Source organism: Notamacropus eugenii, chromosome 7 (assembly GCF_028372415.1).
Source record: "Notamacropus eugenii isolate mMacEug1 chromosome 7, mMacEug1.pri_v2, whole genome shotgun sequence".
Lineage (NCBI taxonomy): Eukaryota > Metazoa > Chordata > Mammalia > Diprotodontia > Macropodidae > Notamacropus > Notamacropus eugenii.
The window spans coordinates 29,355,980-29,371,586 of NC_092878.1; the positions used below are offsets into that span (position 1 = coordinate 29,355,980).

Sequence of the window (15,607 nt, forward strand, 5' to 3'; positions counted from 1 at the left end):
TAGTTGCCAAATTCCAGAGCTATCAAGTGAAGGAGAAAATACTACAAGCAGCCAGAAAGAAACAATTCAAATATCAAGGACACACAGTCAGGATCACACAGGACCTTGCAGCTTCTACATTAAAAGATCGAAAGAATTGGAACCCAATATTCCGTAAGGCAAAGGAGTTGGGACTTCAACCAAGGATCAACTACTCAGCAAAGTTCAGCATAACATTTCAGGCAAGGAGAAAGTCATTCAACGAAATAAGGGATTTCCAGAGCTTCCTGACCAAAACACCAGAACTCAATAGACAATTTGATCTTCAAATGCAGGTCTCCAGAGAATCATAAAAAGGTAAACAGAGAGGAAAAAACAAAAATAAAAACTTGCTACTCAATTAGGGCAAACTGTTTACCTCCCTATAAGGGAAGATGACACCTGTTAATCTTGAGAACTGTGCAGCTATTATGATAAAAGGGATATATGTAGAGGGAACGGGCATAAAGTAAATGATGTCATGTCAAAAATATGATTTAAGTATGAGAAGGGATTGTAATAGGAGGTGTGAAAAGGGGGAAGCAGAAAATGGCAAATTATATCACAGGAAGAAGTACAAAACTATAGTAGAGGGAAGGAGGGGAGGGAGATGAGCATTGTTTGAGAGGTACTCTCATTCGATTTGTTCAAAGGAGGGAACAATAATCTTAAGTAGATAATCCTAACTAGCTCTATAGGTAGTAGGAGGGGAAGGGGGAGGAAAGGGGAGGGTGGCTAAAAGGGAGGAAAGAAGCAATAAGAGTAAAGGGGAGTAAAAGGGAGGGGGGCTAAAAGAAGGAGGGGAAGGCTGCAGGAGGAGGGGGAGAAAAGTGAATACTATTGAGGAGGGGAAGGGAGACGGGAGAGCTAAAAGCACAAATGGTGGGAAAGAGGTTGGAGGGAAATACACAGATTGTAATCATAACTGAATGTGAATGGAATGAACTCTCCCATAAAACGGAGACGGATAGCAGAATGGATTAAAAGCCATAATCCAACAATATGCTGCTTACAAGAAACACATTTGAAACGGGGGGATACACATAGGATAAAGGTCAAAGGATGGAGCAGAATATATTGTGCTTCAGCTCATGTAAGAAAGCAGGAGTAGCAATCCTAATCTCAGACAAAGCAAAAGCAGAAATAGATCTAATCAAAAGGGATAAGGATGGAAACTATATCCTGCTAAAAGGCACCATAGACAATGAAGCAATATCATTACTAAACATGTATGCTCCAAGTGGTATAGCATCCAGATTCTTAGAGGAGAGGTTGGGGGAGTTGAAGGAAGAAATTGATAGCAAAACTATACTAGTGGGGGACCTCAACCTCCCCCTCTCTGAACTCAATAAATCTAACCTCAAAATAAACAAGAAAGAGGTTAAGGAGGTAAATAAAACTCTGGATAAGGTAGATATGATAGATCTTTGGAGAAAATTAAATGGGAATAGAAAGGAATATACCTTTTTCTCAGCGGTACATGGAACATTTACAAAAATTGACCATGTACTAGGACATAAAAATCTCACAATCCAGTGCAGAAAGGTAGAGATAATCAATGCATCCTTTTCAGATCATAATGCATTAAAAATTACATGTAATAAAAGGCCATGGAAAGAAAAACCAAAAAATCAATTGGAAACTAAATAATCTAATTCTAAAGAAGGGTTGGGTTAAAGAAGAAATCATAGAAACAATCAACAATTTCATTCAAGAGAATGACAATAGTGAGACAACATACCAAAACTTATGGGATACTGCAAAAGCAGTTATTAGGGGAAGTTTTATATCTCTGAATGCTTACATAAATAAAATAGAGAAAGAGGAGATCAATGACTTAGGCTTGCAGTTGAAAAAGCTAGAAAAAGAACAAATTGAAAATCCCCAAGTAAATACCAAATTAGAAATACTGAAAACCAAAGGAGAGATTAATAAAATTGAAATTAAGAAAACTATTGAATTAATAAATAAAACCAATAGTTGGTTTTATGAAAAAACTAATAAAATTGATAAACCTTTGGTTAATCTGATTAAAAAAAAGAAAGAAGAAAATCAAATTACTAATATTAAAAATGAAAGGGGTGAACTCACCTCCAATGAGGAGAAAATTAAAACAATAATTAGAAACTACTTTGCCCAACTTTATGCCCACAAATTCGATAATCTAAACGAGATGGATGACTATTTTAAAAAATACAAATTGCCCAGATTAACAGAAGAGGAAGTTGAATACTTAAACAACCCCATCTCAGAAAAAGAAATTGAACAAGCCATCAATGAACTCCCTAGGAAAAAATCTCCAGGGCCAGATGGATTCACAAGTGAATTCTATCAAACATTTAAAGAACAGTTAATTCCAATACTACATACACTATTTTTGAAAATTGGGGAAGAAGGAGTCCTCCCAAATTCTTTCTATGATACAAATATGGTTTTGATACCCAAACCAGGAAGAGACAAAACAGAGAAAGAAAATTATAGACCAATTTCCCTAATGAATATAGATGCAAAAATTTTAAATAAGATTTTAGCAAAACGAATACAGCATCTTATCACGAGATTAATACATTATGATCAGGTAGGATTCATACCAGGACTACAGGGCTGGTTCAATATTAGGAAAACTATTAGCATTATCGATCACATCAACAACAAAGCTAACAAAAACCACATGATTATCTCAATAGATGCAGAAAAAGCTTTTGACAAAATACAACACCCATTCCTACTAAAAACACTGGAGAACGTAGGAATAAAGGGAACTTTCCATAAAATAATAAGCAGTATCTATCTAAAACCTTCAGCAAGCATTATATGCAATGGGGATAAGCTAGATGCATTCCCAATAAGATCAGGGGTGAAACAAGGTTGTCCATTATCACCACTATTATTCAATATGGTACTAGAAATGTTAGCTGTAGCAATTAGACAAGATAAAGATATTCAAGGAATAAGAATAGCCAAAGAAGAAACTAAGTTATCACTCTTTGCAGATGATATGATGATTTACCTAGAGAATTCCAGAGATTCAAGTAAAAAATTACTTGAATTAATAAACAACTTTGGCAAAGTTGCAGGTTACAAAATAAACCCACACAAATCTTCTGCGTTCCTATATATTAGCAACAAAGTCCAACAGCAAGAGATAGAAAGAGAAATCCCATTTAAAGCTAGGGTAGACAGTATAAAATACTTAGGAGTCTACCTGCCAAAACAAACCCAGGGATTATATGAACACAATTACAAGACACTTTTTGCACAAATAAAGTCAGATTTAAGTAAGTGGAAAAACATTAGTTGCTCATGGGTAGGCCGTGCTAATATAATAAAAATGACAATTCTACCTAAATTAATATACTTATTTAGTGCCATACCAATTAAACTATCAGACAATTATTTTCTAGAGCTGGATAAAATAATATCAAAATTCATTTGGAAAAACAAAAGGTCCAGAATATCAAAGGGACTAATGAAAAGAAATGCTTGGGAAGGTGGCCTAGCACTACCAGACCTCAAACTGTACTATAAAGCAGCAATTATCAAAACCACTTGGTATTGGCTAAGAAACAGAGAGGTAGACAAGTGGAATAGACTTGGCACTCAAGATGCAGTAGGCAAGGAATATAGCAACCTTCTGTTTGATAAACCCAAGGACCCCAGCTTCTGGGATAAGAACTCATTGTTTGACAAAAATTGCTGGGAAAACTGGATAACTGTGGCGGAAATTAGGCATAGACCCATACCTGACACCGTACACAAGAATAAAGTCCAAGTGGTTACATGATTTAGGTATAAAGATTGATACCATGAATAAACTGGAAAAGCAAGGAATAGTGTATTTATCAGATCTATGGAGAAGGGAAGAATTCTTTACTAAAGGAGAGATAGAAAGCATTATGAAATGCAAAATGGATAATTTTGATTACATTAAACTGAGAAGTTTTTGCACAACCAAACCCAATGCAACCAAAATCCGGAGGGATGTAGTAAATTGGGAAAGAATTTTTACAGCTAAGCTCGGGGATAAAGGCCTCATTTCTAGAATATATAGAGAACTGACCCAAATGTATAATCATACAAGTCATTCCCCAATTGATAAATGGTCAAAGGATATGAACAGGCAATTTTCAGAGGAAGAAATTAAAGATATCTATAATCATATGAAAAAATGCTCTAAATCACTATTAGTTAGAGAGATGCAAATCAAAACAACTCTGAGGTACCACATCACACCTATAAGATTGGCAAACATGACAGAACAAGAAAATGATAAATGCTGGAGAGGATGTGGGAGAATTGGAACACTAATTCATTGTTGGTGGAGCTGCGAGCGCATCCAACCATTCTGCAGAGCAATTTGGAACTATGCCCAAAGGGCTACAAAAATGTGCATACCCTTTGACCCAGCAATATCGCTACTAGGACTATATCCCCAAGAGATCATAAAAATGGGAAAGGGTCCCACATGTACAAAAATATTTATAGCAGCACTCTATGTAGTTGCCAAAAACTGGAAGTCAAGGGGATGTCCATCAATTGGGGAATGGCTGAATAAATTATGGTATATGAATGTAATGGAGTACTATTGTGCCATAAGAAATGATGAACAAGAAGACTTCAGAGAGGCCTGGAAGGACTTATATGACCTGATGCTGAGTGAAAGGAGCAGAACCAGGAGAACTTTGTGCACAGCAACGACCACAGTGTGTGAGAGTTTTTCTGGCAGACTTGGATTTTTGCAATAACGCAAAAACTTCTTATAAAAAAAAAAAATCCCAAAGGTGGTTCTCAAGGCAAAATGCCTTCCACACTCAGAGAAAGAAATATGGAAGTCACTCACAAAATGTAGCAGATCATGTTTGTGTATGTGTATGTGTTTGTGTATCATGTTCTGATTTGTTATACGATTTCTTTCATTTATTTTAGTCTGACTACATAGCATGACTATAGTGAAACTATACTCAATAGGAAAGTATATGTAGAATCTATACAGAATTGTATGCAGTCGTGGGGAGGGAGGGGGGTAGTAGGGGGTAGGTGGTGGGGATAAAATCTCAATTGTATGGCAGTGATTGTTGAACATTAAAAAATAAAAATAAAAAAAAATCGGATCAAAAAAAAAAAAAAGAGTTAAGAAATATAAAGCATGATAGCATAAGCAAGTTAGGGGAGTGTGGAAAAAACTACCTGTTGTCAGATATATGGACTGGGGAAGACTTCATGACCAAACAAGAGATAAAAAAGTTCATAGGATGTAAAATGGATAACTTTGATTATATAAAATTAAAGCTTTCGCACAAACAATATCAAAGCAGCCAAAACTAGAAAAAAGTGGGAAATTGAGGGGAAATTTTGTAGCTAGTTTTTCTGATAAAGTTCTCATCTCTCAAATATAAAGGGAACTCGGCCAAAATGACAAAAATGAGAACTATTCTCCAAATGATAAATGGTCAAAGTTATGAAGAGACAGTTCTTAGAGAAAGAAATCAAAATGATCAATAGTCATATAAAAAAGAAGAGAACTCGGGGTGGAGGCAAGATGGTGGACTAGAAAGACACACTTACGCAGGGTCTCCCTCCAGAGCCCATAAAATACCTGTAGAGAGGGACTCTGAACAAATTCTGGAGTAGCAGAAGTGGAGAACAACAGAGTGGAGGAGATTTCCAGCCCAGGGTGACCTGAAAGACCCACGGGAAACGTTGGTTGCACAGGAAGCAGAGTGGAGCCCAGCCCAGCCTTGGTCACGGGGCACAAGGAGATTCTGGGAGGAGGACACCTCGGGGGTGGAATCTCCAGTCGCAACAGCAGGTCCTCAGATACCTTGGCCCACAGGCGCCAAAGGTCAGTGACGGGGTTTTATGAGGTGGCCAGGAAGGGAGAAGGGCCTTCCCATAGCTCCAGGAGCAGGCAGTGGCCACAGAGACTGCACAGCAGCCCATACATTGTTGGAGCTTAAAAACCCCTGGGGGCACTGAAGAGCTGAGTCTTACCTCAGCCCTGGGTGGAAGCCCTGGCAGAGCTGGTCTTTGTCTCACACTGAATGCTGGCCTTGCCCATCCAGCTTATCTGAAAATCAGCCCCCAGTGTTGACTTGGTGGAACTGGAGGCCAGGTGGCTGAGGAGAGATAACTGCTAAAATTCTGGGCATAAAAATCCCTCTCTGTGTTCAGACTGGTACATGCTTGATCATGCCACTTTGGAGGAACTGAGATCTCACAGATTCCCAGAGTATACCCTACTCTTGACAAAGGGCCCAAAAGTCAAGTAACTGGGTGGGAAAATGCCCAAAAAAGGGGGAAAAAAAACAAGACTATAGAAGGTTACTTTCATGGTGAATAGATATCTCCTCCCATCCTTTAGGATAAGGAAGAACAATGCTTATCATCAGGGAAAGACATAAAAGTCAAGGCTTCTGTATCCCAAACATCCAAAATAAATGTTCAATGGGTTCAGGCCATGGAGAAGTTCAAAAAGGATTTTGAAAATCAAGTTAGCGAGGTAGAGGGAAAACTGGGAAGAGAAATGAGAGAGATGAAAGAAAAGCATGAAAAACAGGTCAACACCTTGCTAAAGGAGACCCACAAAAATGCTGAAGAAAATAACACCTTGAAAAATAGGCTAACTCAATTGGCAAAAGAGGTTCAAAAAGCCAATGAGGAGAAGAATGCTTTCAAAAGCAGGATTAGCCAAATGGAAAAGGAGGTTCAAAAGCTCACTGAAGAAAATAGTTCTTTCAAAATTAGAATGGAATAGATGGAGGCTAATGACTTTATGAGAAACCAAGAAATCACAAAACAAAACCAAAAGAATGAAAAAATGGAAGATAATGTGAAATATCTCACTGGAAAAACAACTGACCTGGAAAATAGATCCAGAAGAGACAATTTAAAAATTATGGGACTACCTGAAAGCCATGATCAAAAAAAGAGCCTAGATATCATCTTTCATGAAATTATCAAGGAAAACTGCCCTGAGATTCTAGAACCAGAGGGCAAAATACATATTGAAAGAATCCACCAATTACCACCTAAAAGATATCCAAAGAGAGAAACTCCTAGGAACATTATAGCCAAATTCCAGAGTTCCCAGGTCAAGGAGAAAATATTGCAAACAGCTAGAAAGAAAACAATTTGAGTATTGTGGAAATACAATCAGAATAACACAAGATCTAGCAGCTTCAACATTAAGGCATCAAAGGGCGTGGAATAGGATATTCTAGAAGTCAAAGGAACTAGGACTAAAACCAAGAATCACCTACCCAGCAAAACTGAGTATAATACTTCAGGGGAAAAAATGGTCTTTCAATGAAATAGAGGACTTTCAAGCATTCTTGATGAAAAGACCAGAACTGAAAAGAAAATTTGACTTTCAAACACAAGAATGAAGAGAAGCATGAAAAGGTAAACAGCAAAGAGAAGTCATAAGGGACTTACTAAAGTTGAACTGTTTACATTCCTACACGGAAAGACAATATTTCTAACTCTTGAAACTTTTCAGTATCTGGGTAGTGGGTGGGATCACACACACACACACAGCACAGAGTGAATTGAATAAGATGGGATCATATCTTTAAAAAAATGAAATTAAGCAGTGAGAGAGAAATATATTGGGAGGAGAAAGGGAGTAATGGAATGTGACAAATTATCTCTCATAAAAGAGGCAAGCAAAAGACTTCAGTGGAGGGAAAAAGAGGGGAGGTGAGATAAAAACATGAAACTTACTCTCATCACATTCCACTAAAAGAAGGAATAAAATGCACACTCATTTTGATATGAAAACCTACCTTACAATACAGGAAAGTGGGGGAGAAGGGGATAAGCTGGGTGGGAGGGATGATGGAAGGGAGGGCAGTAGGAGGAGGGAGCAATTTGAAGTCAACACTCTTGGGGAGGGACAGGATCAAAAGAGAGAACAGAAGCAATGGGGGGCAGGATAGGATGGAGGGAAATATAGTTAGTCTTACGCAACACAACTATTATGGAAATCATTTACAAAACTACACAGATATGGCCTATATTGAATTGTTTGCCTTCCCAAAGGGAATGGGTAGGGAGGGAGGGATGGGGAGAAGTTGGAACTCAAAGTTTTAGGAACAATTGTCGAGTACTGTTCTTGCTACTAGGAAATAAGAAATACAGGTAATGGGGCATAGAAAGTTATCTGGTCCTACAGGACAAAAGAGAAGATGGGGACAAGGGAAGGGAGGTTTGTTAGAAGAGAGGGCAGATTGATGAAAGGGGCAATCAGAATGCTCGGTGTTTTGGGGTGGGGGGGAGGGGACAAATGGGGAGAAAATTTAGAACCCAAAATTTTGTGAAAATGAATGTTAAAAGTTAAATAAATAAATTTAAAAAATAAAAAAAAAAAAGAAGAGAACTAGAGAAATGCAAATAAAAACAACTCTGAGATATCACCTTCCGCCCATCAAATTGGCTAAGGTGGCAGAAAAAAAAAATGACAAATGCTGGAGGGAATGTTGGAAATGTAGGACACTAATGCAATGTTGGTAAAGCTGTGAACTAATCCAACCTTTCTAGAGAAGAAATCGGAACTCTCCCTAAAGGGATGAAATTGTATATATCTTTGACCTAGCAATACCGTTACTAGGTGTACACCCCTAGTGCAGAGATCAAAGAAAGAGGAAAAGGACTCACATGTACAAAAATATTTTTGTGGTGGTAAAGAGCTAGAAATTGAGAGGATGCCCATCAACTGGAGAATGGCTGAAAAAAGTTATAGTATATGAATGTAATGGAATATGATTGTGCTGTAAGAAAATGTATAGGTGCATAATTTCAGAAAGATCTAGGAAGACATATAAACTGAAGCAAAGTAACACCAACTCCCTAAAAGAGAAACGCAAAAGACAAAAAAATCCATTTTCTCTTCTCCACAGAAAGGTTGAAAACTATGGGTGTAAAATGCTGCATACAAATGTCCGGTACATTCATTGTACTGTTTTGCTTTGTTACAAAGGAAGATGCTACAGGAATGAGAAATATATAAGTAAAGAGCTGTAGTGTGAAAAACAAAAGGCATAAATAATTTTGAGAGAGAAAGGGGGAAGAAGGGAGAGAGGGGCGGGGCAGAGAGTGAGAGAGAGAGAACTAGAGAGAGAGAACAAGAGAGAGCTAGAGAGAGAGAATGAGAGAAAGAGAGAGAGCGAGAGAGAGTAAGAGAGAGTGACAGCGAGAGAATGAGAGAGAAAGAGAGAGAGAGAGTAAGAGAGAGAGAGAAAGAGAAAGAGAATGAGAGAGAGAGCAAGAGAGAGAGACAGGGAAAGGGGAGAGGGAGAGGGGGAGGGAGAGGGAAGAGGGAGGAAGGAGAAACAGCAACACAGAAGCTGGTAAATAATCATAAGTGTCTAGATTTGGTGATATAAATATGGATGGAATGACTTGCAAAGGAGGAAAGGTTTCTGAGTGATAACAAAGAAAAGGTCTGAAAGTGACAATGAGGGAGTGAGCTTTATGCCAATTCCTCCTCCTGGCCTAGTGTGTCACGGAACATGAGAGAAGCAGCAGCCAGAACTGAAGGAGGCAGCAAGAGAGAAGCTGTCTGGAGAAAGTCAAGTTTCCATAAACAACACAAGATGAAAACTATGGAAAAGGAAAAGGTGAAAGATGAGAGGAGTTTGTGATTGATAGAATGGGGATTCCAAAGAATACAGTGAAGGGAGGGTTGTAGGAGGACAGGAACTGGGGAAACATGAGTCTGAGTTGGGTAGAGACAAAAGGATTGGAAGGGGCAGCAGGGGAAAGAGTTTTTCCAAATGTGGAATGAGAAAAAATCAAGAACCTTTCAGTAAGATATACTGCCCTCTAGTTTGCACTGTGCCTACACAACAGAATCTAGCTTAAATTCAGAGGTCACAGAACCTTGGAGTAAGTTAAGTCTATAAGTTCTTAACTGTTAAAACACCACAGAAACCAACCTAAGTCCAATTCAACAAAGATTTATGAAATATTAACTATCTGGCAAGACTATCAGTTCAGTCCAAATGGAACATGTTAAAATACAATCCCATTCTCTTATGTGGTCTTGGCCCTGTACACAGTTAAGTAAAAAGTTCCCTTCTTAGGAGTAGAACTGACAGCTACAATGTTCCAGAGCACAGAAGAATCTTAAGAGAGGTAATGTCATGTAGTGTAAATTGTGCTAAGCTGGGAGCCAGGACAGACTTGTATTCAAATCATCTCTGAGACACTTAACAGCCATGTGACCATATGCAAGTTGCCTTTTAGTTTCTCTGAATCTCAGTTTCTTCATCTGTAAAATGGTGATAGCAAGAGTACCAGAGTGGTATACTGGGTAGATAAGTGGCCTTGGGTTCAAGTCTTAAACATAACAGTTGTTTAGCCCTATGTGAGTCTTTTAGCCTCTTAGTTTTCCCAGCATCACCATAAGCCTAAGCTATAGAACAGTTTCTGGCCCACATTCGTTGAGGGAGTTTCCTTACCCAGAGGTTCCCTAGGGAATAAGACCTGGACCTACGATTTCACCAGGACAGGGACCTCAGAGTGAGGAAACTCCTAAACATGCAGGTCAGCACCTTCTCTGCAATTTACAGTTTTAGACACTTACCTAGAGGACTGAGAAGTTAAGTGACTTACTGAAGATGACAGAGCCAATACGTGTCAGAGGAGGACTTATCCTGGCTTCAAGGCCAACTCTCTACAAAGAAGAAATCACAAATCCAGACCCTACCCCTAACCCCAAATAGCACCTTTCTTACAGAGTTGTTGAAACCATGGATCAAATAAGAACGTACGCAAAACACTCAGCAAACCCTAAAACACCATACAAAAGTTAGCTATTATTATCCCTTAGGAGGAAGAGATGTGCTTTCAGGGGGACAAATGTAACTCTGAAGAAATATGTAAAGGACTTCATTTAATAAACAACACCACCAGCAAACCACGAAAGGTTCTACTTGATTCACTATGCAGTGTACTGGAGGGAATAACAGATTTCTAACACAAGGTTCCTGCCCTTGTAAAATGCAGTCTAATAGGGGAATGAGACTCAAAGTTAAGTATAATACATAATATAACACATTTGTGAGGTGCAAAACAAAATGCTATATGAAATACAAGGGCAAAGATTATTGCTTACAGGGGAAATCATGAAAGGCTTCAGGGAGGAAGTGGCACTTGAGTTAGGAACTCTACTATCAGGAAATAACTTAGAATCTACTTTCAGCTCCTGTATTTCTCTCTCTCTCTTTCAACTTTCTCTCTCTCTCTCTCTCTCTCTCTCTCTCTCTCTCATCACCCTACTTCATCACTAAGGATGAGGTAACCTTCCAAATGGATGTGCAACCTAAAAATAAAAGGTAACAGTCAAAAAAATTTGAAGGAAAATAGATGGAGGTACTTTCAAAATTATGGCTGGGAGAATTTTTAACCAAATGAGAAATCACAAATACTAAAAGTAGACAATTAATTTTTCTATAATTAAGACAATTTCAATTACAAAGCTTTTGCATGAATAAAAAATCAATGCAGCTAAGAATGAAAAATATGAAATGGGAAAATATCTTTCTATCTAATATTTCTGATAAAGGCCTGATATCCAAGATATATAGGAAAATTAACACAAAATAAAAAATGACAAGAACCATACTTAATAAATAAGTGATAAAAAGGATACATGAACAGCTCTCAAAATAAGAACTACAACCTGTTTACCCTCTTATGAAAGACTGTTCCAAATCAGTCATCCCTCACTTAATTCACCTGCATGTTACGACCTCACCTCTCTAATGCCATCGTCCTCTTGGGGAACAAAGAATACACAACAACTTCCAAATCATTGATAATAAGAAATGCAAACTCAAACTATAAAGTTTCATTTCACAGCCATCAAAACTAGCAAAGGTGATAAAAGCAAAAATAATCAACATTGTGGGGGGCAATGGGAAGACAAACACATATGGTAAGAGCTATGAACTGGGTCTACCATTCTGGAAAACAATTTGGGGAAAATATCTACACCCTTTGACTCAGAGGTTCTACTGCTAGGCACATACCCCAAGGAGGGGAAAGACAGAAAGGTCCCATTTATATCAAAATACATAGAACAGAACCTTTCGTTGGAGCAAAGAACTAGAAATAAAAGGAAGTCCACTGATTGGGAAATGACTAAATAAACTATAGTTCAAAAATGTAATGAAATAATTTGTTGGGCTTCTGTGGAGACAAAAAGATACTCACCAAAACATCAGATCGCAGTTTTTTTTTTGGCAGGTTTAAGCTCAGATCCCTTCCATCTTCAAACCACTGGATGGTCACGTAAGACCCCCCAATTCCAGAGTGACTCTTTGACTCTTACCTCTCTGCTAAATCCTGTCAATGTTTGTCCCCTCCTTTCTAATCCCACTGGTACCAACATAATAGGTTCTACCTGAACAACTGACAAACCTTCCTATCTAAACTTCACCTTCCTGTAATTCCAGCAATTCTTCATAGTGCTACCCAGGTTCATCTTCCTTACACACAAATCAGGGCACATCATGACACAGCTCAAAACGGTTCAAAAGTTCCTCACTACCTCACTACCTACAAAATTCCTTCACCATTCACGGCCCTCCATGATCTGAGGCTTTTTGACCTTCTCTCACACTCCTTCCATGTTCTCTACACTCCCATCTATGTGAGCCATTCATCAACTAAAGTGTGCTGCTGATTTCATGACTTCACTAACACTGTTCTCTATGCCAGGAATTTCCTTTCTTCCCTCCAAACTCCGCCTAATGAATTCCCTTCAAAAGCTCAATTCAAAGGCAATTTTTCTTCAATTCTAGCAAATCTTCTCAGTTTTCTGAAATCTGCAAAGCCCTTCCTGCTACTTAGATCTTCCAGAGCAGCCCTTTTATCGCAGTTGTTTGAGTACTCCCTACTCCACTGTAAACTCCATGAGGGCAGGACAAATGTCTTACCTAAGATTTGCATCTTTCTACCCTGAAGGGTTACAGAGTTGCTATTTCCCTACAACACAGGGATAGTGGTGTCACAGAACTTCTACAGTGTTGAGAATTCATTCATTAAGTGGTAAGCACATGAATTATATGCTTTAAACCCACTGAAACAATATATGTTTTAAACCTACTGAAACAATATACAATGTTCTGCCCAAAGGAAGTACTTAATAAATGTCAGATTTAATTTAATTTTAAAACAGAAATATGCTCTCAGCCTTCTAAAAGCAGCCTTCTAAAATATTTCTCCTCTTTCCCTAGTCCCTGACTCTAGAAAAGAAGTAATAAATATACTTTTTAACTTCCCTTTCCCACCCCCGCCCCCGAAAACGACATGCTAACAGAAGATAGAATAGACCAATGTAACTGTTCTTAGGACTGGAATTCCAATCCTCTCCCTACAGTGTTATCTGAGCCTACTAGTACAAGGCTACAGGCAGGGGAGTTGCCAGCACTCTTTCCCAAGCAATTCTACTGACTTACTTCAAGCATTAGGCAATCTAAACCTTCATTACCACTAAGTCTGAGTAGCATTTGTGGAGAAAAAGACTGGATAAAGTGTGTGGTAATACTTACTTCTTTCTTTTCCTTTAATATCACGGAACAACAACCCCACCCTCCCCCCAAAAAGTGCAAGACAATGTTTTAGTTGCACATTAAGATATATCAGCAGCTTTATAAAAGGGAAGGATATCACATTACTATCAAATCTGTAAGAAACATAAACCTGAGAGGAATAACTAACAAACAGCTGCATGCAAAAAAATCTTTACAGACAAGGACATTGGGCCAAATCTAACACAGTCATACACGTGATTTAAAAAAAATCAATTTCACAAATACAAGATGGGGAAGGCATGGTTTAGCAGTTTCTTTTTAAAAGATTTTATGGTTTTAATTATGAGTCAGTAGTAAAACATGGCTGTCAAAAAGACTAATGTGATCTTGGGCTACGTGGAGAGGAATAATGTCCAGGAATCAGGAGGTGACTGTCCTGCTATATTCTGCCCTGGTCAGACCACACTTGCAGAACATTGGGCTAGTTTTTGGGCACTACATTTTAGGAAGATCATTTATAAGTAGGAATGTAAGCAAAAGGTTCATGTCAAATAGGAATCAGCTGAAGAAAATGGGGGTATCTAGCCTAGAAAAGAGAAGGCTCAGGAGGGAAATGTTAGTTGTCTCCAAAGACTATCATGAGGCAAGGGGGAACAGACTTGTTCTGCTTGGCCCCAGAGGACAGAATGAGAAGGCACAGGTGGAAACTACAAAGAATCAATTTAAGCCTGTTATCAGGGAAAACTTCCATTAGAGATAGCCGTTAACAGAAAGGGCTTCCTCAGAAGGTACTGTGTTCTCCTTGCCGGGAGGTCTGCTAACAAAACAGGCCTGACCACTTTTTGAGAATGTGGCAGAGGAGCTTCTTTCAGACAAATGGGCCCCTTCCAACTTGGCCATATGGTACAAGTAGGAAGCCTGGTATGGATGTGGAGACTGGAGGAAGAAAGGGGGTGGAGTGCCACCTCCCTCAGCTGACTCTTTAATAAATATGCTCCTATTTGTTCAAAACAGAGAGGGAAAAGTTGTGGACCTTATTAGCTACTGTTACCAAGGCTATGGAACTATATTCCAGAAAGAGGATTTCATGTACTGCCTTCCAGAATGTATCCTGGGGGGCTGCCAACCCTTTGTAATATATTGCACTTAATACAGTGCTGTGACCAAAGTAGTGCTCAATAAATATTTTCTGCTTGACTGGCTACCTGAAAGAATTTCTGATAACTTCTACACTTTGTGATACAGAACTATAGAGGTATCACGGTCCTTCTGCTGTTTTAAATACTCATCTCCCACAATGAAGATTTGATGAAGGGGTAGGAGGCAAGGAGTAGTACCAACACGGAGGGAAGATGAACCAGGAAACTGACTGTAGCGTAAAAACAAAAACCATTTTTTAAAAAGCCTTTAAAAATGAAAGGAAAATGCCTAATATGGAAATATATTGTGCCTAGCTTCACGTGCCTGCTGAGTGCCATGTGGCTTGCCTTCTCAATGGGTGAGGGAAGGGTTGAAAGGAGCAAGGAAATCTGGAATTCAAAATTTTAAAATGAACATAAAATAAAATGAAATGAAATTTTTAAGAGTACTTTTCTGAAATACATTATCAGTGTACCAGGCTATCAGATAGTCTTGCTTAACTATTTTTTGAGAAATGTATATTGTAGAGAGGTATGTTTGGGAGTTTACTGGGAAGTGTCTATCAAAAAACAAAATAAAACAAAACTAGTATCCATACTTAAATGAAAAATTAAGAAATTTTAAAACTAAAAAAATTCTGTCAAGTGGCAAGTAACATGCACATTTTTGAAGCCTATGAAATCACCAACTAGGACAACAGGCTGTGTCACAAAAATTATACTTTCATTTCCTAAAGAAAAAAAGGAACTTCAAAATGCTCACAAATACCTAAAAGAACTTTACTGAGTTTCTTAACAAAACACTTTGAATGGCAAAGGACTGGGTGCTGGATGAAAAAATAATCATGTGGAAAACTAGAGACCATACCTCTGGGAGGACTTGACTATGAAAAGGACCAAGCCCACAGTGTG

At 38.4% G+C, this 15,607-nt stretch overlaps 1 protein-coding gene across 2 annotated transcripts in view; it reads right to left on the minus strand.

The window, feature by feature from the left end:
* Positions 1-15,607, minus strand: part of TTBK2 (tau tubulin kinase 2) — a 232,985-nt gene that overhangs the window by 174,555 nt on the left and 42,823 nt on the right. The gene's annotated exons all lie outside the window — the stretch shown is intronic.